The sequence below is a fragment of the Schistocerca cancellata genome, unplaced genomic scaffold (assembly GCF_023864275.1).
Source record: "Schistocerca cancellata isolate TAMUIC-IGC-003103 unplaced genomic scaffold, iqSchCanc2.1 HiC_scaffold_448, whole genome shotgun sequence".
Lineage (NCBI taxonomy): Eukaryota > Metazoa > Arthropoda > Insecta > Orthoptera > Acrididae > Schistocerca > Schistocerca cancellata.
In genome coordinates this window covers 13,575-38,772 of record NW_026046465.1, presented here as the reverse complement: position 1 = coordinate 38,772, position 25,198 = coordinate 13,575, and the positions used below count along the sequence as shown (strand labels likewise).

The following is a 25,198-nucleotide window of genomic DNA, read 5'->3' as shown; positions in this document are numbered from 1 at the left end:
GTGGTGCGGCTACAGTATAAGGACGCCAACGGCCATACCATGTTGACTACACCGGTTCTCGTCCGATCACCGAAGTTAAGCAACATCGGGCGCGGTTAGTACTTGGATGGGTGACCGCCTGGGAACACCGCGTGCTGTTGGCTCTTTCTCATTTTTTCATTTTTACGTCGCTACACCTGCCAGGCCTCTTTTCATAATAACTTTCAGGTGTCGACAAAGATGCTTCCACAAGCATTTTAAAGTACTGTATTAAACGTAAGATACGAAATTACGGTAATGAACTCGGTTTGAGTAAGAATGCGCGAAGGAAGAGTGCTAGGAACTCGTTGAAAATGACAAAACACTACCAATCGACAGATGTGTTCTTGAAATGCGCCAGAGCCTACTGTTACGCAGCAGTGCTAAATTCCGAAAAGTAACTAAATAAATAAATAAATAAAAAAAAAACCAACCGTTCTCGTGCCATCACCCAAGTTAAGCAACAACGTTAGTATTCGGATCGGCGACTGCCTGGGACCTCTGGCTGTCTTCATATTTTGCTTTCTTGTCGCCAGCCCTGCCAGCCGTCTCTTCACGCTACCTTTCCGATGCGACAAAGATGTTTCCACAATGACTTAAATCTGTTGTAATAAACAAAAGATACGATATTAGGGAACTCAGTTTGAAGAAGCGTGTGCCAAGGAAGATTTCCAAAGTGTCTCTGGAAATAACAAAACAGTATTAAGCGGCAGAAATGTTCCGAAATACGTCCGGGCTTATTGTTTTGTAGCAGTGTACACGTGCAAATTTGTAAACAAAAATTCTGTGTCTTCTGTCCTTGGTTTCGCACCTTTCCATGGCACGGCACAGCGCTGCTCTAGTAGCTCCGAACGGCCGCCCACGGCGTCTCGGACACGCCGGTCAGGCCCGCGCCCGTCTCGCAGATGTTTCTCGTGCTTGTGCTGTCATATGGGCCGCGACCCGAGCGGCAGCGAGCGGCAGTCGAGCAAAGTCGGGACAAGTCGGGACGGGAGGGGGGACAGGCGCGAATGCAAATGCACCGCGCAAATTACGCATAAATCTGGAAGCGCGGCGTGTGTCAGGCAGGTGAGAAAGCTTCCGTCGGTCCAGCAGGACACTGCAACACCCCGCGCAGTGCCCCCGCCGCCCGGCCGCGCGCAAGCCCTGCGCCGGATAACAGGAACAAGGCGCGTCGCCAGTGGGTGTCGGAGGCCGCACGCACCAAACGAATGACAGGCGGTGCATCGAGCAGCTGTGTTGTGCGTCTCACCTACGTTCGGCAGTCGCCTATGAGACGCCGAGGCGAGCGCGCACTCCGCGCCACCTTCGAGGTGGAAAGACGCGCTTTGCGTCAAATGTGCCACGGAAAGCGGCGATTGCGTGTGTTGGGAGAAGAGGCGAATGCTTCCTCCGTGGTGCGGCTACAGTATAAGGACGCCAACGGCCATACCATGTTGACTACACCGGTTCTCGTCCGATCACCGAAGTTAAGCAACATCGGGCGCGGTTAGTACTTGGATGGGTGACCGCCTGGGAACACCGCGTGCTGTTGGCTCTTTCTCATTTTTTCATTTTTACGTCGCTACACCTGCCAGGCCTCTTTTCATAATAACTTTCAGGTGTCGACAAAGATGCTTCCACAAGCATTTTAAAGTACTGTATTAAACGTAAGATACGAAATTACGGTAATGAACTCGGTTTGAGTAAGAATGCGCGAAGGAAGAGTGCTAGGAACTCGTTGAAAATGACAAAACACTACCAATCGACAGATGTGTTCTTGAAATGCGCCAGAGCCTACTGTTACGCAGCAGTGCTAAATTCCGAAAAGTAACTAAATAAATAAATAAATAAAAAAAAAACCAACCGTTCTCGTGCCATCACCCAAGTTAAGCAACAACGTTAGTATTCGGATCGGCGACTGCCTGGGACCTCTGGCTGTCTTCATATTTTGCTTTCTTGTCGCCAGCCCTGCCAGCCGTCTCTTCACGCTACCTTTCCGATGCGACAAAGATGTTTCCACAATGACTTAAATCTGTTGTAATAAACAAAAGATACGATATTAGGGAACTCAGTTTGAAGAAGCGTGTGCCAAGGAAGATTTCCAAAGTGTCTCTGGAAATAACAAAACAGTATTAAGCGGCAGAAATGTTCCGAAATACGTCCGGGCTTATTGTTTTGTAGCAGTGTACACGTGCAAATTTGTAAACAAAAATTCTGTGTCTTCTGTCCTTGGTTTCGCACCTTTCCATGGCACGGCACAGCGCTGCTCTAGTAGCTCCGAACGGCCGCCCACGGCGTCTCGGACACGCCGGTCAGGCCCGCGCCCGTCTCGCAGATGTTTCTCGTGCTTGTGCTGTCATATGGGCCGCGACCCGAGCGGCAGCGAGCGGCAGTCGAGCAAAGTCGGGACAAGTCGGGACGGGAGGGGGGGACAGGCGCGAATGCAAATGCACCGCGCAAATTACGCATAAATCTGGAAGCGCGGCGTGTGTCAGGCAGGTGAGAAAGCTTCCGTCGGTCCAGCAGGACACTGCAACACCCCGCGCAGTGCCCCCGCCGCCCGGCCGCGCGCAAGCCCTGCGCCGGATAACAGGAACAAGGCGCGTCGCCAGTGGGTGTCGGAGGCCGCACGCACCAAACGAATGACAGGCGGTGCATCGAGCAGCTGTGTTGTGCGTCTCACCTACGTTCGGCAGTCGCCTATGAGACGCCGAGGCGAGCGCGCACTCCGCGCCACCTTCGAGGTGGAAAGACGCGCTTTGCGTCAAATGTGCCACGGAAAGCGGCGATTGCGTGTGTTGGGAGAAGAGGCGAATGCTTCCTCCGTGGTGCGGCTACAGTATAAGGACGCCAACGGCCATACCATGTTGACTACACCGGTTCTCGTCCGATCACCGAAGTTAAGCAACATCGGGCGCGGTTAGTACTTGGATGGGTGACCGCCTGGGAACACCGCGTGCTGTTGGCTCTTTCTCATTTTTTCATTTTTACGTCGCTACACCTGCCAGGCCTCTTTTCATAATAACTTTCAGGTGTCGACAAAGATGCTTCCACAAGCATTTTAAAGTACTGTATTAAACGTAAGATACGAAATTACGGTAATGAACTCGGTTTGAGTAAGAATGCGCGAAGGAAGAGTGCTAGGAACTCGTTGAAAATGACAAAACACTACCAATCGACAGATGTGTTCTTGAAATGCGCCAGAGCCTACTGTTACGCAGCAGTGCTAAATTCCGAAAAGTAACTAAATAAATAAATAAATAAAAAAAAAACCAACCGTTCTCGTGCCATCACCCAAGTTAAGCAACAACGTTAGTATTCGGATCGGCGACTGCCTGGGACCTCTGGCTGTCTTCATATTTTGCTTTCTTGTCGCCAGCCCTGCCAGCCGTCTCTTCACGCTACCTTTCCGATGCGACAAAGATGTTTCCACAATGACTTAAATCTGTTGTAATAAACAAAAGATACGATATTAGGGAACTCAGTTTGAAGAAGCGTGTGCCAAGGAAGATTTCCAAAGTGTCTCTGGAAATAACAAAACAGTATTAAGCGGCAGAAATGTTCCGAAATACGTCCGGGCTTATTGTTTTGTAGCAGTGTACACGTGCAAATTTGTAAACAAAAATTCTGTGTCTTCTGTCCTTGGTTTCGCACCTTTCCATGGCACGGCACAGCGCTGCTCTAGTAGCTCCGAACGGCCGCCCACGGCGTCTCGGACACGCCGGTCAGGCCCGCGCCCGTCTCGCAGATGTTTCTCGTGCTTGTGCTGTCATATGGGCCGCGACCCGAGCGGCAGCGAGCGGCAGTCGAGCAAAGTCGGGACAAGTCGGGACGGGAGGGGGGACAGGCGCGAATGCAAATGCACCGCGCAAATTACGCATAAATCTGGAAGCGCGGCGTGTGTCAGGCAGGTGAGAAAGCTTCCGTCGGTCCAGCAGGACACTGCAACACCCCGCGCAGTGCCCCCGCCGCCCGGCCGCGCGCAAGCCCTGCGCCGGATAACAGGAACAAGGCGCGTCGCCAGTGGGTGTCGGAGGCCGCACGCACCAAACGAATGACAGGCGGTGCATCGAGCAGCTGTGTTGTGCGTCTCACCTACGTTCGGCAGTCGCCTATGAGACGCCGAGGCGAGCGCGCACTCCGCGCCACCTTCGAGGTGGAAAGACGCGCTTTGCGTCAAATGTGCCACGGAAAGCGGCGATTGCGTGTGTTGGGAGAAGAGGCGAATGCTTCCTCCGTGGTGCGGCTACAGTATAAGGACGCCAACGGCCATACCATGTTGACTACACCGGTTCTCGTCCGATCACCGAAGTTAAGCAACATCGGGCGCGGTTAGTACTTGGATGGGTGACCGCCTGGGAACACCGCGTGCTGTTGGCTCTTTCTCATTTTTTCATTTTTACGTCGCTACACCTGCCAGGCCTCTTTTCATAATAACTTTCAGGTGTCGACAAAGATGCTTCCACAAGCATTTTAAAGTACTGTATTAAACGTAAGATACGAAATTACGGTAATGAACTCGGTTTGAGTAAGAATGCGCGAAGGAAGAGTGCTAGGAACTCGTTGAAAATGACAAAACACTACCAATCGACAGATGTGTTCTTGAAATGCGCCAGAGCCTACTGTTACGCAGCAGTGCTAAATTCCGAAAAGTAACTAAATAAATAAATAAATAAAAAAAAAACCAACCGTTCTCGTGCCATCACCCAAGTTAAGCAACAACGTTAGTATTCGGATCGGCGACTGCCTGGGACCTCTGGCTGTCTTCATATTTTGCTTTCTTGTCGCCAGCCCTGCCAGCCGTCTCTTCACGCTACCTTTCCGATGCGACAAAGATGTTTCCACAATGACTTAAATCTGTTGTAATAAACAAAAGATACGATATTAGGGAACTCAGTTTGAAGAAGCGTGTGCCAAGGAAGATTTCCAAAGTGTCTCTGGAAATAACAAAACAGTATTAAGCGGCAGAAATGTTCCGAAATACGTCCGGGCTTATTGTTTTGTAGCAGTGTACACGTGCAAATTTGTAAACAAAAATTCTGTGTCTTCTGTCCTTGGTTTCGCACCTTTCCATGGCACGGCACAGCGCTGCTCTAGTAGCTCCGAACGGCCGCCCACGGCGTCTCGGACACGCCGGTCAGGCCCGCGCCCGTCTCGCAGATGTTTCTCGTGCTTGTGCTGTCATATGGGCCGCGACCCGAGCGGCAGCGAGCGGCAGTCGAGCAAAGTCGGGACAAGTCGGGACGGGAGGGGGGACAGGCGCGAATGCAAATGCACCGCGCAAATTACGCATAAATCTGGAAGCGCGGCGTGTGTCAGGCAGGTGAGAAAGCTTCCGTCGGTCCAGCAGGACACTGCAACACCCCGCGCAGTGCCCCCGCCGCCCGGCCGCGCGCAAGCCCTGCGCCGGATAACAGGAACAAGGCGCGTCGCCAGTGGGTGTCGGAGGCCGCACGCACCAAACGAATGACAGGCGGTGCATCGAGCAGCTGTGTTGTGCGTCTCACCTACGTTCGGCAGTCGCCTATGAGACGCCGAGGCGAGCGCGCACTCCGCGCCACCTTCGAGGTGGAAAGACGCGCTTTGCGTCAAATGTGCCACGGAAAGCGGCGATTGCGTGTGTTGGGAGAAGAGGCGAATGCTTCCTCCGTGGTGCGGCTACAGTATAAGGACGCCAACGGCCATACCATGTTGACTACACCGGTTCTCGTCCGATCACCGAAGTTAAGCAACATCGGGCGCGGTTAGTACTTGGATGGGTGACCGCCTGGGAACACCGCGTGCTGTTGGCTCTTTCTCATTTTTTCATTTTTACGTCGCTACACCTGCCAGGCCTCTTTTCATAATAACTTTCAGGTGTCGACAAAGATGCTTCCACAAGCATTTTAAAGTACTGTATTAAACGTAAGATACGAAATTACGGTAATGAACTCGGTTTGAGTAAGAATGCGCGAAGGAAGAGTGCTAGGAACTCGTTGAAAATGACAAAACACTACCAATCGACAGATGTGTTCTTGAAATGCGCCAGAGCCTACTGTTACGCAGCAGTGCTAAATTCCGAAAAGTAACTAAATAAATAAATAAATAAAAAAAAAACCAACCGTTCTCGTGCCATCACCCAAGTTAAGCAACAACGTTAGTATTCGGATCGGCGACTGCCTGGGACCTCTGGCTGTCTTCATATTTTGCTTTCTTGTCGCCAGCCCTGCCAGCCGTCTCTTCACGCTACCTTTCCGATGCGACAAAGATGTTTCCACAATGACTTAAATCTGTTGTAATAAACAAAAGATACGATATTAGGGAACTCAGTTTGAAGAAGCGTGTGCCAAGGAAGATTTCCAAAGTGTCTCTGGAAATAACAAAACAGTATTAAGCGGCAGAAATGTTCCGAAATACGTCCGGGCTTATTGTTTTGTAGCAGTGTACACGTGCAAATTTGTAAACAAAAATTCTGTGTCTTCTGTCCTTGGTTTCGCACCTTTCCATGGCACGGCACAGCGCTGCTCTAGTAGCTCCGAACGGCCGCCCACGGCGTCTCGGACACGCCGGTCAGGCCCGCGCCCGTCTCGCAGATGTTTCTCGTGCTTGTGCTGTCATATGGGCCGCGACCCGAGCGGCAGCGAGCGGCAGTCGAGCAAAGTCGGGACAAGTCGGGACGGGAGGGGGGACAGGCGCGAATGCAAATGCACCGCGCAAATTACGCATAAATCTGGAAGCGCGGCGTGTGTCAGGCAGGTGAGAAAGCTTCCGTCGGTCCAGCAGGACACTGCAACACCCCGCGCAGTGCCCCCGCCGCCCGGCCGCGCGCAAGCCCTGCGCCGGATAACAGGAACAAGGCGCGTCGCCAGTGGGTGTCGGAGGCCGCACGCACCAAACGAATGACAGGCGGTGCATCGAGCAGCTGTGTTGTGCGTCTCACCTACGTTCGGCAGTCGCCTATGAGACGCCGAGGCGAGCGCGCACTCCGCGCCACCTTCGAGGTGGAAAGACGCGCTTTGCGTCAAATGTGCCACGGAAAGCGGCGATTGCGTGTGTTGGGAGAAGAGGCGAATGCTTCCTCCGTGGTGCGGCTACAGTATAAGGACGCCAACGGCCATACCATGTTGACTACACCGGTTCTCGTCCGATCACCGAAGTTAAGCAACATCGGGCGCGGTTAGTACTTGGATGGGTGACCGCCTGGGAACACCGCGTGCTGTTGGCTCTTTCTCATTTTTTCATTTTTACGTCGCTACACCTGCCAGGCCTCTTTTCATAATAACTTTCAGGTGTCGACAAAGATGCTTCCACAAGCATTTTAAAGTACTGTATTAAACGTAAGATACGACAATTACGGTAATGAACTCGGTTTGAGTAAGAATGCGCGAAGGAAGAGTGCTAGGAACTCGTTGAAAATGACAAAACACTACCAATCGACAGATGTGTTCTTGAAATGCGCCAGAGCCTACTGTTACGCAGCAGTGCTAAATTCCGAAAAGTAACTAAATAAATAAATAAATAAAAAAAAAACCAACCGTTCTCGTGCCATCACCCAAGTTAAGCAACAACGTTAGTATTCGGATCGGCGACTGCCTGGGACCTCTGGCTGTCTTCATATTTTGCTTTCTTGTCGCCAGCCCTGCCAGCCGTCTCTTCACGCTACCTTTCCGATGCGACAAAGATGTTTCCACAATGACTTAAATCTGTTGTAATAAACAAAAGATACGATATTAGGGAACTCAGTTTGAAGAAGCGTGTGCCAAGGAAGATTTCCAAAGTGTCTCTGGAAATAACAAAACAGTATTAAGCGGCAGAAATGTTCCGAAATACGTCCGGGCTTATTGTTTTGTAGCAGTGTACACGTGCAAATTTGTAAACAAAAATTCTGTGTCTTCTGTCCTTGGTTTCGCACCTTTCCATGGCACGGCACAGCGCTGCTCTAGTAGCTCCGAACGGCCGCCCACGGCGTCTCGGACACGCCGGTCAGGCCCGCGCCCGTCTCGCAGATGTTTCTCGTGCTTGTGCTGTCATATGGGCCGCGACCCGAGCGGCAGCGAGCGGCAGTCGAGCAAAGTCGGGACAAGTCGGGACGGGAGGGGGGACAGGCGCGAATGCAAATGCACCGCGCAAATTACGCATAAATCTGGAAGCGCGGCGTGTGTCAGGCAGGTGAGAAAGCTTCCGTCGGTCCAGCAGGACACTGCAACACCCCGCGCAGTGCCCCCGCCGCCCGGCCGCGCGCAAGCCCTGCGCCGGATAACAGGAACAAGGCGCGTCGCCAGTGGGTGTCGGAGGCCGCACGCACCAAACGAATGACAGGCGGTGCATCGAGCAGCTGTGTTGTGCGTCTCACCTACGTTCGGCAGTCGCCTATGAGACGCCGAGGCGAGCGCGCACTCCGCGCCACCTTCGAGGTGGAAAGACGCGCTTTGCGTCAAATGTGCCACGGAAAGCGGCGATTGCGTGTGTTGGGAGAAGAGGCGAATGCTTCCTCCGTGGTGCGGCTACAGTATAAGGACGCCAACGGCCATACCATGTTGACTACACCGGTTCTCGTCCGATCACCGAAGTTAAGCAACATCGGGCGCGGTTAGTACTTGGATGGGTGACCGCCTGGGAACACCGCGTGCTGTTGGCTCTTTCTCATTTTTTCATTTTTACGTCGCTACACCTGCCAGGCCTCTTTTCATAATAACTTTCAGGTGTCGACAAAGATGCTTCCACAAGCATTTTAAAGTACTGTATTAAACGTAAGATACGAAATTACGGTAATGAACTCGGTTTGAGTAAGAATGCGCGAAGGAAGAGTGCTAGGAACTCGTTGAAAATGACAAAACACTACCAATCGACAGATGTGTTCTTGAAATGCGCCAGAGCCTACTGTTACGCAGCAGTGCTAAATTCCGAAAAGTAACTAAATAAATAAATAAATAAATAAAAACCAACCGTTCTCGTGCCATCACCCAAGTTAAGCAACAACGTTAGTATTCGGATCGGCGACTGCCTGGGACCTCTGGCTGTCTTCATATTTTGCTTTCTTGTCGCCAGCCCTGCCAGCCGTCTCTTCACGCTACCTTTCCGATGCGACAAAGATGTTTCCACAATGACTTAAATCTGTTGTAATAAACAAAAGATACGATATTAGGGAACTCAGTTTGAAGAAGCGTGTGCCAAGGAAGATTTCCAAAGTGTCTCTGGAAATAACAAAACAGTATTAAGCGGCAGAAATGTTCCGAAATACGTCCGGGCTTATTGTTTTGTAGCAGTGTACACGTGCAAATTTGTAAACAAAAATTCTGTGTCTTCTGTCCTTGGTTTCGCACCTTTCCATGGCACGGCACAGCGCTGCTCTAGTAGCTCCGAACGGCCGCCCACGGCGTCTCGGACACGCCGGTCAGGCCCGCGCCCGTCTCGCAGATGTTTCTCGTGCTTGTGCTGTCATATGGGCCGCGACCCGAGCGGCAGCGAGCGGCAGTCGAGCAAAGTCGGGACAAGTCGGGACGGGAGGGGGGACAGGCGCGAATGCAAATGCACCGCGCAAATTACGCATAAATCTGGAAGCGCGGCGTGTGTCAGGCAGGTGAGAAAGCTTCCGTCGGTCCAGCAGGACACTGCAACACCCCGCGCAGTGCCCCCGCCGCCCGGCCGCGCGCAAGCCCTGCGCCGGATAACAGGAACAAGGCGCGTCGCCAGTGGGTGTCGGAGGCCGCACGCACCAAACGAATGACAGGCGGTGCATCGAGCAGCTGTGTTGTGCGTCTCACCTACGTTCGGCAGTCGCCTATGAGACGCCGAGGCGAGCGCGCACTCCGCGCCACCTTCGAGGTGGAAAGACGCGCTTTGCGTCAAATGTGCCACGGAAAGCGGCGATTGCGTGTGTTGGGAGAAGAGGCGAATGCTTCCTCCGTGGTGCGTGCTACAGTATAAGGACGCCAACGGCCATACCATGTTGACTACACCGGTTCTCGTCCGATCACCGAAGTTAAGCAACATCGGGCGCGGTTAGTACTTGGATGGGTGACCGCCTGGGAACACCGCGTGCTGTTGGCTCTTTCTCATTTTTTCATTTTTACGTCGCTACACCTGCCAGGCCTCTTTTCATAATAACTTTCAGGTGTCGACAAAGATGCTTCCACAAGCATTTTAAAGTACTGTATTAAACGTAAGATACGAAATTACGGTAATGAACTCGGTTTGAGTAAGAATGCGCGAAGGAAGAGTGCTAGGAACTCGTTGAAAATGACAAAACACTACCAATCGACAGATGTGTTCTTGAAATGCGCCAGAGCCTACTGTTACGCAGCAGTGCTAAATTCCGAAAAGTAACTAAATAAATAAATAAATAAATAAAAACCAACCGTTCTCGTGCCATCACCCAAGTTAAGCAACAACGTTAGTATTCGGATCGGCGACTGCCTGGGACCTCTGGCTGTCTTCATATTTTGCTTTCTTGTCGCCAGCCCTGCCAGCCGTCTCTTCACGCTACCTTTCCGATGCGACAAAGATGTTTCCACAATGACTTAAATCTGTTGTAATAAACAAAAGATACGATATTAGGGAACTCAGTTTGAAGAAGCGTGTGCCAAGGAAGATTTCCAAAGTGTCTCTGGAAATAACAAAACAGTATTAAGCGGCAGAAATGTTCCGAAATACGTCCGGGCTTATTGTTTTGTAGCAGTGTACACGTGCAAATTTGTAAACAAAAATTCTGTGTCTTCTGTCCTTGGTTTCGCACCTTTCCATGGCACGGCACAGCGCTGCTCTAGTAGCTCCGAACGGCCGCCCACGGCGTCTCGGACACGCCGGTCAGGCCCGCGCCCGTCTCGCAGATGTTTCTCGTGCTTGTGCTGTCATATGGGCCGCGACCCGAGCGGCAGCGAGCGGCAGTCGAGCAAAGTCGGGACAAGTCGGGACGGGAGGGGGGACAGGCGCGAATGCAAATGCACCGCGCAAATTACGCATAAATCTGGAAGCGCGGCGTGTGTCAGGCAGGTGAGAAAGCTTCCGTCGGTCCAGCAGGACACTGCAACACCCCGCGCAGTGCCCCCGCCGCCCGGCCGCGCGCAAGCCCCGCGCCGGATAACAGGAGCAAAGCGCGTCGCCAGTGGGTGTCGGAGGCCGCACGCACCAAACGAATGACAGGCGGTGCATCGAGCAGCTGTGTTGTGCGTCTCACCTACGTTCGGCAGTCGCCTATGAGACGCCGAGGCGAGCGCGCACTCCGCGCCACCTTCGAGGTGGAAAGACGCGCTTTGCGTCAAATGTGCCACGGAAAGCGGCGATTGCGTGTGTTGGGAGAGGAGGCGAATGCTTCCTCCGTGGTGCGGCTACAGTATAATGACGCCAACGGCCATACCATGTTGACTACACCGGTTCTCGTCCGATCACCGAAGTTAAGCAACATCGGGCGCGGTTAGTACTTGGATGGGTGACCGCCTGGGAACACCGCGTGCTGTTGGCTCTTTCTCATTTTTTCATTTTTACGTCGCTACACCTGCCAGGCCTCTTTTCATAATAACTTTCAGGTGTCGACAAAGATGCTTCCACAAGCATTTTAAAGTACTGTATTAAACGTAAGATACGAAATTACGGTAATGAACTCGGTTTGAGTAAGAATGCGCGAAGGAAGAGTGCTAGGAACTCGTTGAAAATGACAAAACACTACCAATCGACAGATGTGTTCTTGAAATGCGCCAGAGCCTACTGTTACGCAGCAGTGCTAAATTCCGAAAAGTAACTAAATAAATAAATAAATAAATAAAAACCAACCGTTCTCGTGCCATCACCCAAGTTAAGCAACAACGTTAGTATTCGGATCGGCGACTGCCTGGGACCTCTGGCTGTCTTCATATTTTGCTTTCTTGTCGCCAGCCCTGCCAGCCGTCTCTTCACGCTACCTTTCCGATGCGACAAAGATGTTTCCACAATGACTTAAATCTGTTGTAATAAACAAAAGATACGATATTAGGGAACTCAGTTTGAAGAAGCGTGTGCCAAGGAAGATTTCCAAAGTGTCTCTGGAAATAACAAAACAGTATTAAGCGGCAGAAATGTTCCGAAATACGTCCGGGCTTATTGTTTTGTAGCAGTGTACACGTGCAAATTTGTAAACAAAAATTCTGTGTCTTCTGTCCTTGGTTTCGCACCTTTCCATGGCACGGCACAGCGCTGCTCTAGTAGCTCCGAACGGCCGCCCACGGCGTCTCGGACACGCCGGTCAGGCCCGCGCCCGTCTCGCAGATGTTTCTCGTGCTTGTGCTGTCATATGGGCCGCGACCCGAGCGGCAGCGAGCGGCAGTCGAGCAAAGTCGGGACAAGTCGGGACGGGAGGGGGGACAGGCGCGAATGCAAATGCACCGCGCAAATTACGCATAAATCTGGAAGCGCGGCGTGTGTCAGGCAGGTGAGAAAGCTTCCGTCGGTCCAGCAGGACACTGCAACACCCCGCGCAGTGCCCCCGCCGCCCGGCCGCGCGCAAGCCCCGCGCCGGATAACAGGAGCAAAGCGCGTCGCCAGTGGGTGTCGGAGGCCGCACGCACCAAACGAATGACAGGCGGTGCATCGAGCAGCTGTGTTGTGCGTCTCACCTACGTTCGGCAGTCGCCTATGAGACGCCGAGGCGAGCGCGCACTCCGCGCCACCTTCGAGGTGGAAAGACGCGCTTTGCGTCAAATGTGCCACGGAAAGCGGCGATTGCGTGTGTTGGGAGAGGAGGCGAATGCTTCCTCCGTGGTGCGGCTACAGTATAATGACGCCAACGGCCATACCATGTTGACTACACCGGTTCTCGTCCGATCACCGAAGTTAAGCAACATCGGGCGCGGTTAGTACTTGGATGGGTGACCGCCTGGGAACACCGCGTGCTGTTGGCTCTTTCTCATTTTTTCATTTTTACGTCGCTACACCTGCCAGGCCTCTTTTCATAATAACTTTCAGGTGTCGACAAAGATGCTTCCACAAGCATTTTAAAGTACTGTATTAAACGTAAGATACGAAATTACGGTAATGAACTCGGTTTGAGTAAGAATGCGCGAAGGAAGAGTGCTAGGAACTCGTTGAAAATGACAAAACACTACCAATCGACAGATGTGTTCTTGAAATGCGCCAGAGCCTACTGTTACGCAGCAGTGCTAAATTCCGAAAAGTAACTAAATAAATAAATAAATAAATAAAAACCAACCGTTCTCGTGCCATCACCCAAGTTAAGCAACAACGTTAGTATTCGGATCGGCGACTGCCTGGGACCTCTGGCTGTCTTCATATTTTGCTTTCTTGTCGCCAGCCCTGCCAGCCGTCTCTTCACGCTACCTTTCCGATGCGACAAAGATGTTTCCACAATGACTTAAATCTGTTGTAATAAACAAAAGATACGATATTAGGGAACTCAGTTTGAAGAAGCGTGTGCCAAGGAAGATTTCCAAAGTGTCTCTGGAAATAACAAAACAGTATTAAGCGGCAGAAATGTTCCGAAATACGTCCGGGCTTATTGTTTTGTAGCAGTGTACACGTGCAAATTTGTAAACAAAAATTCTGTGTCTTCTGTCCTTGGTTTCGCACCTTTCCATGGCACGGCACAGCGCTGCTCTAGTAGCTCCGAACGGCCGCCCACGGCGTCTCGGACACGCCGGTCAGGCCCGCGCCCGTCTCGCAGATGTTTCTCGTGCTTGTGCTGTCATATGGGCCGCGACCCGAGCGGCAGCGAGCGGCAGTCGAGCAAAGTCGGGACAAGTCGGGACGGGAGGGGGGACAGGCGCGAATGCAAATGCACCGCGCAAATTACGCATAAATCTGGAAGCGCGGCGTGTGTCAGGCAGGTGAGAAAGCTTCCGTCGGTCCAGCAGGACACTGCAACACCCCGCGCAGTGCCCCCGCCGCCCGGCCGCGCGCAAGCCCTGCGCCGGATAACAGGAACAAGGCGCGTCGCCAGTGGGTGTCGGAGGCCGCACGCACCAAACGAATGACAGGCGGTGCATCGAGCAGCTGTGTTGTGCGTCTCACCTACGTTCGGCAGTCGCCTATGAGACGCCGAGGCGAGCGCGCACTCCGCGCCACCTTCGAGGTGGAAAGACGCGCTTTGCGTCAAATGTGCCACGGAAAGCGGCGATTGCGTGTGTTGGGAGAAGAGGCGAATGCTTCCTCCGTGGTGCGGCTACAGTATAAGGACGCCAACGGCCATACCATGTTGACTACACCGGTTCTCGTCCGATCACCGAAGTTAAGCAACATCGGGCGCGGTTAGTACTTGGATGGGTGACCGCCTGGGAACACCGCGTGCTGTTGGCTCTTTCTCATTTTTTCATTTTTACGTCGCTACACCTGCCAGGCCTCTTTTCATAATAACTTTCAGGTGTCGACAAAGATGCTTCCACAAGCATTTTAAAGTACTGTATTAAACGTAAGATACGAAATTACGGTAATGAACTCGGTTTGAGTAAGAATGCGCGAAGGAAGAGTGCTAGGAACTCGTTGAAAATGACAAAACACTACCAATCGACAGATGTGTTCTTGAAATGCGCCAGAGCCTACTGTTACGCAGCAGTGCTAAATTCCGAAAAGTAACTAAATAAATAAATAAATAAATAAAAACCAACCGTTCTCGTGCCATCACCCAAGTTAAGCAACAACGTTAGTATTCGGATCGGCGACTGCCTGGGACCTCTGGCTGTCTTCATATTTTGCTTTCTTGTCGCCAGCCCTGCCAGCCGTCTCTTCACGCTACCTTTCCGATGCGACAAAGATGTTTCCACAATGACTTAAATCTGTTGTAATAAACAAAAGATACGATATTAGGGAACTCAGTTTGAAGAAGCGTGTGCCAAGGAAGATTTCCAAAGTGTCTCTGGAAATAACAAAACAGTATTAAGCGGCAGAAATGTTCCGAAATACGTCCGGGCTTATTGTTTTGTAGCAGTGTACACGTGCAAATTTGTAAACAAAAATTCTGTGTCTTCTGTCCTTGGTTTCGCACCTTTCCATGGCACGGCACAGCGCTGCTCTAGTAGCTCCGAACGGCCGCCCACGGCGTCTCGGACACGCCGGTCAGGCCCGCGCCCGTCTCGCAGATGTTTCTCGTGCTTGTGCTGTCATATGGGCCGCGACCCGAGCGGCAGCGAGCGGCAGTCGAGCAAAGTCGGGACAAGTCGGGACGGGAGGGGGGACAGGCGCGAATGCAAATGCACCGCGCAAATTACGCATAAATCTGGAAGCGCGGCGTGTGTCAGGCAGGTGAGAAAGCTTCCGTCGGTCCAGCAGGACACTGCAACACCCCGCGCAGTGCCCCCGCCGCCCGGCCGCGCGCAAGCCCCGCGCCGGATAACAGGAGCAAAGCGCGTCGCCAGTGGGTGTCGGAGGCCGCACGCACCAAACGAATGACAGGCGGTGCATCGAGCAGCTGTGTTGTGCGTCTCACCTACGTTCGGCAGTCGCCTATGAGACGCCGAGGCGAGCGCGCACTCCGCGCCACCTTCGAGGTGGAAAGACGCGCTTTGCGTCAAATGTGCCACGGAAAGCGGCGATTGCGTGTGTTGGGAGAGGAGGCGAATGCTTCCTCCGTGGTGCGGCTACAGTATAATGACGCCAACGGCCATACCATGTTGACTACACCGGTTCTCGTCCGATCACCGAAGTTAAGCAACATCGGGCGCGGTTAGTACTTGGATGGGTGACCGCCTGGGAACACCGCGTGCTGTTGGCTCTTTCTCATTTTTTCATTTTTACGTCGCTACACCTGCCAGGCCTCTTTTCATAATAACTTTCAGGTGTCGACAAAGATGCTTCCACAAGCATTTTAAAGTACTGTATTAAACGTAAGATACGAAATTACGGTAATGAACTCGGTTTGAGTAAGAATGCGCGAAGGAAGAGTGCTAGGAACTCGTTGAAAATGACAAAACACTACCAATCGACAGATGTGTTCTTGAAATGCGCCAGAGCCTACTGTTACGCAGCAGTGCTAAATTCCGAAAAGTAACTAAATAAATAAATAAATAAATAAAAACCAACCGTTCTCGTGCCATCACCCAAGTTAAGCAACAACGTTAGTATTCGGATCGGCGACTGCCTGGGACCTCTGGCTGTCTTCATATTTTGCTTTCTTGTCGCCAGCCCTGCCAGCCGTCTCTTCACGCTACCTTTCCGATGCGACAAAGATGTTTCCACAATGACTTAAATCTGTTGTAATAAACAAAAGATACGATATTAGGGAACTCAGTTTGAAGAAGCGTGTGCCAAGGAAGATTTCCAAAGTGTCTCTGGAAATAACAAAACAGTATTAAGCGGCAGAAATGTTCCGAAATACGTCCGGGCTTATTGTTTTGTAGCAGTGTACACGTGCAAATTTGTAAACAAAAATTCTGTGTCTTCTGTCCTTGGTTTCGCACCTTTCCATGGCACGGCACAGCGCTGCTCTAGTAGCTCCGAACGGCCGCCCACGGCGTCTCGGACACGCCGGTCAGGCCCGCGCCCGTCTCGCAGATGTTTCTCGTGCTTGTGCTGTCATATGGGCCGCGACCCGAGCGGCAGCGAGCGGCAGTCGAGCAAAGTCGGGACAAGTCGGGACGGGAGGGGGGACAGGCGCGAATGCAAATGCACCGCGCAAATTACGCATAAATCTGGAAGCGCGGCGTGTGTCAGGCAGGTGAGAAAGCTTCCGTCGGTCCAGCAGGACACTGCAACACCCCGCGCAGTGCCCCCGCCGCCCGGCCGCGCGCAAGCCCTGCGCCGGATAACAGGAACAAGGCGCGTCGCCAGTGGGTGTCGGAGGCCGCACGCACCAAACGAATGACAGGCGGTGCATCGAGCAGCTGTGTTGTGCGTCTCACCTACGTTCGGCAGTCGCCTATGAGACGCCGAGGCGAGCGCGCACTCCGCGCCACCTTCGAGGTGGAAAGACGCGCTTTGCGTCAAATGTGCCACGGAAAGCGGCGATTGCGTGTGTTGGGAGAAGAGGCGAATGCTTCCTCCGTGGTGCGGCTACAGTATAAGGACGCCAACGGCCATACCATGTTGACTACACCGGTTCTCGTCCGATCACCGAAGTTAAGCAACATCGGGCGCGGTTAGTACTTGGATGGGTGACCGCCTGGGAACACCGCGTGCTGTTGGCTCTTTCTCATTTTTTCATTTTTACGTCGCTACACCTGCCAGGCCTCTTTTCATAATAACTTTCAGGTGTCGACAAAGATGCTTCCACAAGCATTTTAAAGTACTGTATTAAACGTAAGATACGAAATTACGGTAATGAACTCGGTTTGAGTAAGAATGCGCGAAGGAAGAGTGCTAGGAACTCGTTGAAAATGACAAAACACTACCAATCGACAGATGTGTTCTTGAAATGCGCCAGAGCCTACTGTTACGCAGCAGTGCTAAATTCCGAAAAGTAACTAAATAAATAAATAAATAAATAAAAACCAACCGTTCTCGTGCCATCACCCAAGTTAAGCAACAACGTTAGTATTCGGATCGGCGACTGCCTGGGACCTCTGGCTGTCTTCATATTTTGCTTTCTTGTCGCCAGCCCTGCCAGCCGTCTCTTCACGCTACCTTTCCGATGCGACAAAGATGTTTCCACAATGACTTAAATCTGTTGTAATAAACAAAAGATACGATATTAGGGAACTCAGTTTGAAGAAGCGTGTGCCAAGGAAGATTTCCAAAGTGTCTCTGGAAATAACAAAACAGTATTAAGCGGCAGAAATGTTCCGAAATACGTCCGGGCTTATTGTTTTGTAGCAGTGTACACGTGCAAATTTGTAAACAAAAATTCTGTGTCTTCTGTCCTTGGTTTCGCACCTTTCCATGGCACGGCACAGCGCTGCTCTAGTAGCTCCGAACGGCCGCCCACGGCGTCTCGGACACGCCGGTCAGGCCCGCGCCCGTCTCGCAGATGTTTCTCGTGCTTGTGCTGTCATATGGGCCGCGACCCGAGCGGCAGCGAGCGGCAGTCGAGCAAAGTCGGGACAAGTCGGGACGGGAGGGGGGACAGGCGCGAATGCAAATGCACCGCGCAAATTACGCATAAATCTGGAAGCGCGGCGTGTGTCAGGCAGGTGAGAAAGCTTCCGTCGGTCCAGCAGGACACTGCAACACCCCGCGCAGTGCCCCCGCCGCCCGGCCGCGCGCAAGCCCTGCGCCGGATAACAGGAACAAGGCGCGTCGCCAGTGGGTGTCGGAGGCCGCACGCACCAAACGAATGACAGGCGGTGCATCGAGCAGCTGTGTTGTGCGTCTCACCTACGTTCGGCAGTCGCCTATGAGACGCCGAGGCGAGCGCGCACTCCGCGCCACCTTCGAGGTGGAAAGACGCGCTTTGCGTCAAATGTGCCACGGAAAGCGGCGATTGCGTGTGTTGGGAGAAGAGGCGAATGCTTCCTCCGTGGTGCGGCTACAGTATAAGGACGCCAACGGCCATACCATGTTGACTACACCGGTTCTCGTCCGATCACCGAAGTTAAGCAACATCGGGCGCGGTTAGTACTTGGATGGGTGACCGCCTGGGAACACCGCGTGCTGTTGGCTCTTTCTCATTTTTTCATTTTTACGTCGCTACACCTGCCAGGCCTCTTTTCATAATAACTTTCAGGTGTCGACAAAGATGCTTCCACAAGCATTTTAAAGTACTGTATTAAACGTAAGATACGAAATTACGGTAATGAACTCGGTTTGAGTAAGAATGCGCGAAGGAAGAGTGCTAGGAACTCGTTGAAAATGACAAAACACTACCAATCGACAGATGTGTTCTTGAAATGCGCCAGAGCCTACTGTTACGCAGCAGTGCTAAATTCCGAAAAGTAACTAAATAAATAAATAAATAAATAAAAACCAACCGTTCTCGTGCCATCACCCAAGTTAAGCAACAACGTTAGTATTCGGATCGGCGACTGCCTGGGACCTCTGGCTGTCTTCATATTTTGCTTTCTTATCGCCAGCCCTGCCAGCCGTCTCTTCACGCTACCTTTCCGATGCGACAAAGATGTTTCCACAATGACTTAAATCTGTTGTAATAAACAAAAGATACGATATTAGGGAACTCAGTTTGAAGAAGCGTGTGCCAAGGAAGATTTCCAAAGTGTCTCTGGAAATAACAAAACAGTATTAAGCGGCAGAAATGTTCCGAAATACGTCCGGGCTTATTGTTTTGTAGCAGTGTACACGTGCAAATTTGTAAACAAAAATTCTGTGTCTTCTGTCCTTGGTTTCGCACCTTTCCATGGCACGGCACAGCGCTGCTCTAGTAGCTCCGAACGGCCGCCCACGGCGTCTCGGACACGCCGGTCAGGCCCGCGCCCGTCTCGCAGATGTTTCTCGTGCTTGTGCTGTCATATGGGCCGCGACCCGAGCGGCAGCGAGCGGCAGTCGAGCAAAGTCGGGACAAGTCGGGACGGGAGGGGGGACAGGCGCGAATGCAAATGCACCGCGCAAATTACGCATAAATCTGGAAGCGCGGCGTGTGTCAGGCAGGTGAGAAAGCTTCCGTCGGTCCAGCAGGACACTGCAACACCCCGCGCAGTGCCCCCGCCGCCCGGCCGCGCGCAAGCCCTGCGCCGGATAACAGGAACAAGGCGCGTCGCCAGTGGGTGTCGGAGGCCGCACGCACCAAACGAATGACAGGCGGTGCATCGAGCAGCTGTGTTGTGCGTCTCACCTACGTTCGGCAGTCGCCTATGAGACGCCGAGGCGAGCGCGCACTCCGCGCCACCTTCGAGGTGGAAAGACGCGCTTTGCGTCAAATGTGCCACGGAAAGCGGCGATTGCGTGTGTTGGGAGAAGAGGCGAATGCTTCCTCCGTGGTGCGGCTACAGTATAAGGACGCCAACGGCCATACCATGTTGACTACACCGGTTCTCGTCCGATCACCGAAGTTAAGCAACATCGGGCGCGGTTAGTACTTGGATGGGTGACCGCCTGGGAACACCGCGTGCTGTTGGCTCTTTCTCATTTTTTCATTTTTACGTCGCTACACCTGCCAGGCCTCTTTTCATAATAACTTTCAGGTGTCGACAAAGATGCTTCCACAAGCATTTTAAAGTACTGTATTAAACGTAAGATACGAAATTACGGTAATGAACTCGGTTTGAGTAAGAATGCGCGAAGGAAGAGTGCTAGGAACTCGTTGAAAATGACAAAACACTACCAATCGACAGATGTGTTCTTGAAATGCGCCAGAGCCTACTGTTACGCAGCAGTGCTAAATTCCGAAAAGTAACTAAATAAATAAATAAATAAATAAAAACCAACCGTTCTCGTGCCATCACCCAAGTTAAGCAACAACGTTAGTATTCGGATCGGCGACTGCCTGGGACCTCTGGCTGTCTTCATATTTTGCTTTCTTGTCGCCAGCCCTGCCAGCCGTCTCTTCACGCTACCTTTCCGATGCGACAAAGATGTTTCCACAATGACTTAAATCTGTTGTAATAAACAAAAGATACGATATTAGGGAACTCAGTTTGAAGAAGCGTGTGCCAAGGAAGATTTCCAAAGTGTCTCTGGAAATAACAAAACAGTATTAAGCGGCAGAAATGTTCCGAAATACGTCCGGGCTTATTGTTTTGTAGCAGTGTACACGTGCAAATTTGTAAACAAAAATTCTGTGTCTTCTGTCCTTGGTTTCGCACCTTTCCATGGCACGGCACAGCGCTGCTCTAGTAGCTCCGAACGGCCGCCCACGGCGTCTCGGACACGCCGGTCAGGCCCGCGCCCGTCTCGCAGATGTTTCTCGTGCTTGTGCTGTCATATGGGCCGCGACCCGAGCGGCAGCGAGCGGCAGTCGAGCAAAGTCGGGACAAGTCGGGACGGGAGGGGGGACAGGCGCGAATGCAAATGCACCGCGCAAATTACGCATAAATCTGGAAGCGCGGCGTGTGTCAGGCAGGTGAGAAAGCTTCCGTCGGTCCAGCAGGACACTGCAACACCCCGCGCAGTGCCCCCGCCGCCCGGCCGCGCGCAAGCCCTGCGCCGGATAACAGGAACAAGGCGCGTCGCCAGTGGGTGTCGGAGGCCGCACGCACCAAACGAATGACAGGCGGTGCATCGAGCAGCTGTGTTGTGCGTCTCACCTACGTTCGGCAGTCGCCTATGAGACGCCGAGGCGAGCGCGCACTCCGCGCCACCTTCGAGGTGGAAAGACGCGCTTTGCGTCAAATGTGCCACGGAAAGCGGCGATTGCGTGTGTTGGGAGAAGAGGCGAATGCTTCCTCCGTGGTGCGGCTACAGTATAAGGACGCCAACGGCCATACCATGTTGACTACACCGGTTCTCGTCCGATCACCGAAGTTAAGCAACATCGGGCGCGGTTAGTACTTGGATGGGTGACCGCCTGGGAACACCGCGTGCTGTTGGCTCTTTCTCATTTTTTCATTTTTACGTCGCTACACCTGCCAGGCCTCTTTTCATAATAACTTTCAGGTGTCGACAAAGATGCTTCCACAAGCATTTTAAAGTACTGTATTAAACGTAAGATACGAAATTACGGTAATGAACTCGGTTTGAGTAAGAATGCGCGAAGGAAGAGTGCTAGGAACTCGTTGAAAATGACAAAACACTACCAATCGACAGATGTGTTCTTGAAATGCGCCAGAGCCTACTGTTACGCAGCAGTGCTAAATTCCGAAAAGTAACTAAATAAATAAATAAATAAATAAAAACCAACCGTTCTCGTGCCATCACCCAAGTTAAGCAACAACGTTAGTATTCGGATCGGCGACTGCCTGGGACCTCTGGCTGTCTTCATATTTTGCTTTCTTGTCGCCAGCCCTGCCAGCCGTCTCTTCACGCTACCTTTCCGATGCGACAAAGATGTTTCCACAATGACTTAAATCTGTTGTAATAAACAAAAGATACGATATTAGGGAACTCAGTTTGAAGAAGCGTGTGCCAAGGAAGATTTCCAAAGTGTCTCTGGAAATAACAAAACAGTATTAAGCGGCAGAAATGTTCCGAAATACGTCCGGGCTTATTGTTTTGTAGCAGTGTACACGTGCAAATTTGTAAACAAAAATTCTGTGTCTTCTGTCCTTGGTTTCGCACCTTTCCATGGCACGGCACAGCGCTGCTCTAGTAGCTCCGAACGGCCGCCCACGGCGTCTCGGACACGCCGGTCAGGCCCGCGCCCGTCTCGCAGATGTTTCTCGTGCTTGTGCTGTCATATGGGCCGCGACCCGAGCGGCAGCGAGCGGCAGTCGAGCAAAGTCGGGACAAGTCGGGACGGGAGGGGGGACAGGCGCGAATGCAAATGCACCGCGCAAATTACGCATAAATCTGGAAGCGCGGCGTGTGTCAGGCAGGTGAGAAAGCTTCCGTCGGTCCAGCAGGACACTGCAACACCCCGCGCAGTGCCCCCGCCGCCCGGCCGCGCGCAAGCCCTGCGCCGGATAACAGGAACAAGGCGCGTCGCCAGTGGGTGTCGGAGGCCGCACGCACCAAACGAATGACAGGCGGTGCATCGAGCAGCTGTGTTGTGCGTCTCACCTACGTTCGGCAGTCGCCTATGAGACGCCGAGGCGAGCGCGCACTCCGCGCCACCTTCGAGGTGGAAAGACGCGCTTTGCGTCAAATGTGCCACGGAAAGCGGCGATTGCGTGTGTTGGGAGAAGAGGCGAATGCTTCCTCCGTGGTGCGGCTACAGTATAAGGACGCCAACGGCCATACCATGTTGACTACACCGGTTCTCGTCCGATCACCGAAGTTAAGCAACATCGGGCGCGGTTAGTACTTGGATGGGTGACCGCCTGGGAACACCGCGTGCTGTTGGCTCTTTCTCATTTTTTCATTTTTACGTCGCTACACCTGCCAGGCCTCTTTTCATAATAACTTTCAGGTGTCGACAAAGATGCTTCCACAAGCATTTTAAAGTACTGTATTAAACGTAAGATACGAAATTACGGTAATGAACTCGGTTTGAGTAAGAATGCGCGAAGGAAGAGTGCTAGGAACTCGTTGAAAATGACAAAACACTACCAATCGACAGATGTGTTCTTGAAATGCGCCAGAGCCTACTGTTACGCAGCAGTGCTAAATTCCGAAAAGTAACTAAATAAATAAATAAATAAATAAAAACCAACCGTTCTCGTGCCATCACCCAAGTTAAGCAACAACGTTAGTATTCGGATCGGCGACTGCCTGGGACCTCTGGCTGTCTTCATATTTTGCTTTCTTGTCGCCAGCCCTGCCAGCCGTCTCTTCACGCTACCTTTCCGATGCGACAAAGATGTTTCCACAATGACTTAAATCTGTTGTAATAAACAAAAGATACGATATTAGGGAACTCAGTTTGAAGAAGCGTGTGCCAAGGAAGATTTCCAAAGTGTCTCTGGAAATAACAAAACAGTATTAAGCGGCAGAAATGTTCCGAAATACGTCCGGGCTTATTGTTTTGTAGCAGTGTACACGTGCAAATTTGTAAACAAAAATTCTGTGTCTTCTGTCCTTGGTTTCGCACCTTTCCATGGCACGGCACAGCGCTGCTCTAGTAGCTCCGAACGGCCGCCCACGGCGTCTCGGACACGCCGGTCAGGCCCGCGCCCGTCTCGCAGATGTTTCTCGTGCTTGTGCTGTCATATGGGCCGCGACCCGAGCGGCAGCGAGCGGCAGTCGAGCAAAGTCGGGACAAGTCGGGACGGGAGGGGGGACAGGCGCGAATGCAAATGCACCGCGCAAATTACGCATAAATCTGGAAGCGCGGCGTGTGTCAGGCAGGTGAGAAAGCTTCCGTCGGTCCAGCAGGACACTGCAACACCCCGCGCAGTGCCCCCGCCGCCCGGCCGCGCGCAAGCCCTGCGCCGGATAACAGGAACAAGGCGCGTCGCCAGTGGGTGTCGGAGGCCGCACGCACCAAACGAATGACAGGCGGTGCATCGAGCAGCTGTGTTGTGCGTCTCACCTACGTTCGGCAGTCGCCTATGAGACGCCGAGGCGAGCGCGCACTCCGCGCCACCTTCGAGGTGGAAAGACGCGCTTTGCGTCAAATGTGCCACGGAAAGCGGCGATTGCGTGTGTTGGGAGAAGAGGCGAATGCTTCCTCCGTGGTGCGGCTACAGTATAAGGACGCCAACGGCCATACCATGTTGACTACACCGGTTCTCGTCCGATCACCGAAGTTAAGCAACATCGGGCGCGGTTAGTACTTGGATGGGTGACCGCCTGGGAACACCGCGTGCTGTTGGCTCTTTCTCATTTTTTCATTTTTACGTCGCTACACCTGCCAGGCCTCTTTTCATAATAACTTTCAGGTGTCGACAAAGATGCTTCCACAAGCATTTTAAAGTACTGTATTAAACGTAAGATACGAAATTACGGTAATGAACTCGGTTTGAGTAAGAATGCGCGAAGGAAGAGTGCTAGGAACTCGTTGAAAATGACAAAACACTACCAATCGACAGATGTGTTCTTGAAATGCGCCAGAGCCTACTGTTACGCAGCAGTGCTAAATTCCGAAAAGTAACTAAATAAATAAATAAATAAATAAAAACCAACCGTTCTCGTGCCATCACCCAAGTTAAGCAACAACGTTAGTATTCGGATCGGCGACTGCCTGGGACCTCTGGCTGTCTTCATATTTTGCTTTCTTGTCGCCAGCCCTGCCAGCCGTCTCTTCACGCTACCTTTCCGATGCGACAAAGATGTTTCCACAATGACTTAAATCTGTTGTAATAAACAAAAGATACGATATTAGGGAACTCAGTTTGAAGAAGCGTGTGCCAAGGAAGATTTCCAAAGTGTCTCTGGAAATAACAAAACAGTATTAAGCGGCAGAAATGTTCCGAAATACGTCCGGGCTTATTGTTTTGTAGCAGTGTACACGTGCAAATTTGTAAACAAAAATTCTGTGTCTTCTGTCCTTGGTTTCGCACCTTTCCATGGCACGGCACAGCGCTGCTCTAGTAGCTCCGAACGGCCGCCCACGGCGTCTCGGACACGCCGGTCAGGCCCGCGCCCGTCTCGCAGATGTTTCTCGTGCTTGTGCTGTCATATGGGCCGCGACCCGAGCGGCAGCGAGCGGCAGTCGAGCAAAGTCGGGACAAGTCGGGACGGGAGGGGGGACAGGCGCGAATGCAAATGCACCGCGCAAATTACGCATAAATCTGGAAGCGCGGCGTGTGTCAGGCAGGTGAGAAAGCTTCCGTCGGTCCAGCAGGACACTGCAACACCCCGCGCAGTGCCCCCGCCGCCCGGCCGCGCGCAAGCCCTGCGCCGGATAACAGGAACAAGGCGCGTCGCCAGTGGG

General features: G+C 52.4%; 18 non-coding genes across 18 annotated transcripts; all 18 read left to right on the top strand.

The window, feature by feature from the left end:
- The first annotated feature begins 24 nt into the window (after positions 1-24).
- On the top strand, positions 25-143 carry LOC126126023 (5S ribosomal RNA). The gene has a single exon (XR_007526728.1). It is a non-coding gene; the product is annotated as a 5S ribosomal RNA (ribosomal RNA).
- Positions 144-1,436: 1,293 nt separating this feature from the next.
- On the top strand, positions 1,437-1,555 carry LOC126126022 (5S ribosomal RNA). Its single transcript, XR_007526727.1, has one exon. It is a non-coding gene; the product is annotated as a 5S ribosomal RNA (ribosomal RNA).
- Positions 1,556-2,849: 1,294 nt separating this feature from the next.
- LOC126126021 (5S ribosomal RNA) lies at positions 2,850-2,968 on the top strand. The gene has a single exon (XR_007526726.1). It is a non-coding gene; the product is annotated as a 5S ribosomal RNA (ribosomal RNA).
- Positions 2,969-4,261: 1,293 nt separating this feature from the next.
- On the top strand, positions 4,262-4,380 carry LOC126126018 (5S ribosomal RNA). The gene has a single exon (XR_007526724.1). It is a non-coding gene; the product is annotated as a 5S ribosomal RNA (ribosomal RNA).
- Positions 4,381-5,673: 1,293 nt separating this feature from the next.
- On the top strand, positions 5,674-5,792 carry LOC126126017 (5S ribosomal RNA). The gene has a single exon (XR_007526723.1). It is a non-coding gene; the product is annotated as a 5S ribosomal RNA (ribosomal RNA).
- Positions 5,793-7,085: 1,293 nt separating this feature from the next.
- LOC126126016 (5S ribosomal RNA) lies at positions 7,086-7,204 on the top strand. The gene has a single exon (XR_007526722.1). It is a non-coding gene; the product is annotated as a 5S ribosomal RNA (ribosomal RNA).
- Positions 7,205-8,498: 1,294 nt separating this feature from the next.
- Positions 8,499-8,617, top strand: LOC126126015 (5S ribosomal RNA). The gene has a single exon (XR_007526721.1). It is a non-coding gene; the product is annotated as a 5S ribosomal RNA (ribosomal RNA).
- Positions 8,618-9,910: 1,293 nt separating this feature from the next.
- LOC126126014 (5S ribosomal RNA) lies at positions 9,911-10,029 on the top strand. The gene has a single exon (XR_007526720.1). It is a non-coding gene; the product is annotated as a 5S ribosomal RNA (ribosomal RNA).
- Positions 10,030-11,321: 1,292 nt separating this feature from the next.
- Positions 11,322-11,440, top strand: LOC126126013 (5S ribosomal RNA). The gene has a single exon (XR_007526719.1). It is a non-coding gene; the product is annotated as a 5S ribosomal RNA (ribosomal RNA).
- Positions 11,441-12,732: 1,292 nt separating this feature from the next.
- Positions 12,733-12,851, top strand: LOC126126012 (5S ribosomal RNA). Its single transcript, XR_007526718.1, has one exon. It is a non-coding gene; the product is annotated as a 5S ribosomal RNA (ribosomal RNA).
- A 1,292-nt stretch (positions 12,852-14,143) lies between these two features.
- On the top strand, positions 14,144-14,262 carry LOC126126011 (5S ribosomal RNA). The gene has a single exon (XR_007526717.1). It is a non-coding gene; the product is annotated as a 5S ribosomal RNA (ribosomal RNA).
- Positions 14,263-15,554: 1,292 nt separating this feature from the next.
- On the top strand, positions 15,555-15,673 carry LOC126126010 (5S ribosomal RNA). The gene has a single exon (XR_007526716.1). It is a non-coding gene; the product is annotated as a 5S ribosomal RNA (ribosomal RNA).
- Positions 15,674-16,965: 1,292 nt separating this feature from the next.
- On the top strand, positions 16,966-17,084 carry LOC126126008 (5S ribosomal RNA). Its single transcript, XR_007526715.1, has one exon. It is a non-coding gene; the product is annotated as a 5S ribosomal RNA (ribosomal RNA).
- A 1,292-nt stretch (positions 17,085-18,376) lies between these two features.
- On the top strand, positions 18,377-18,495 carry LOC126126006 (5S ribosomal RNA). Its single transcript, XR_007526713.1, has one exon. It is a non-coding gene; the product is annotated as a 5S ribosomal RNA (ribosomal RNA).
- A 1,292-nt stretch (positions 18,496-19,787) lies between these two features.
- Positions 19,788-19,906, top strand: LOC126126005 (5S ribosomal RNA). The gene has a single exon (XR_007526712.1). It is a non-coding gene; the product is annotated as a 5S ribosomal RNA (ribosomal RNA).
- Positions 19,907-21,198: 1,292 nt separating this feature from the next.
- LOC126126004 (5S ribosomal RNA) lies at positions 21,199-21,317 on the top strand. Its single transcript, XR_007526711.1, has one exon. It is a non-coding gene; the product is annotated as a 5S ribosomal RNA (ribosomal RNA).
- Positions 21,318-22,609: 1,292 nt separating this feature from the next.
- LOC126126003 (5S ribosomal RNA) lies at positions 22,610-22,728 on the top strand. Its single transcript, XR_007526710.1, has one exon. It is a non-coding gene; the product is annotated as a 5S ribosomal RNA (ribosomal RNA).
- Positions 22,729-24,020: 1,292 nt separating this feature from the next.
- LOC126126002 (5S ribosomal RNA) lies at positions 24,021-24,139 on the top strand. Its single transcript, XR_007526709.1, has one exon. It is a non-coding gene; the product is annotated as a 5S ribosomal RNA (ribosomal RNA).
- Positions 24,140-25,198: the final 1,059 nt, after the last annotated feature.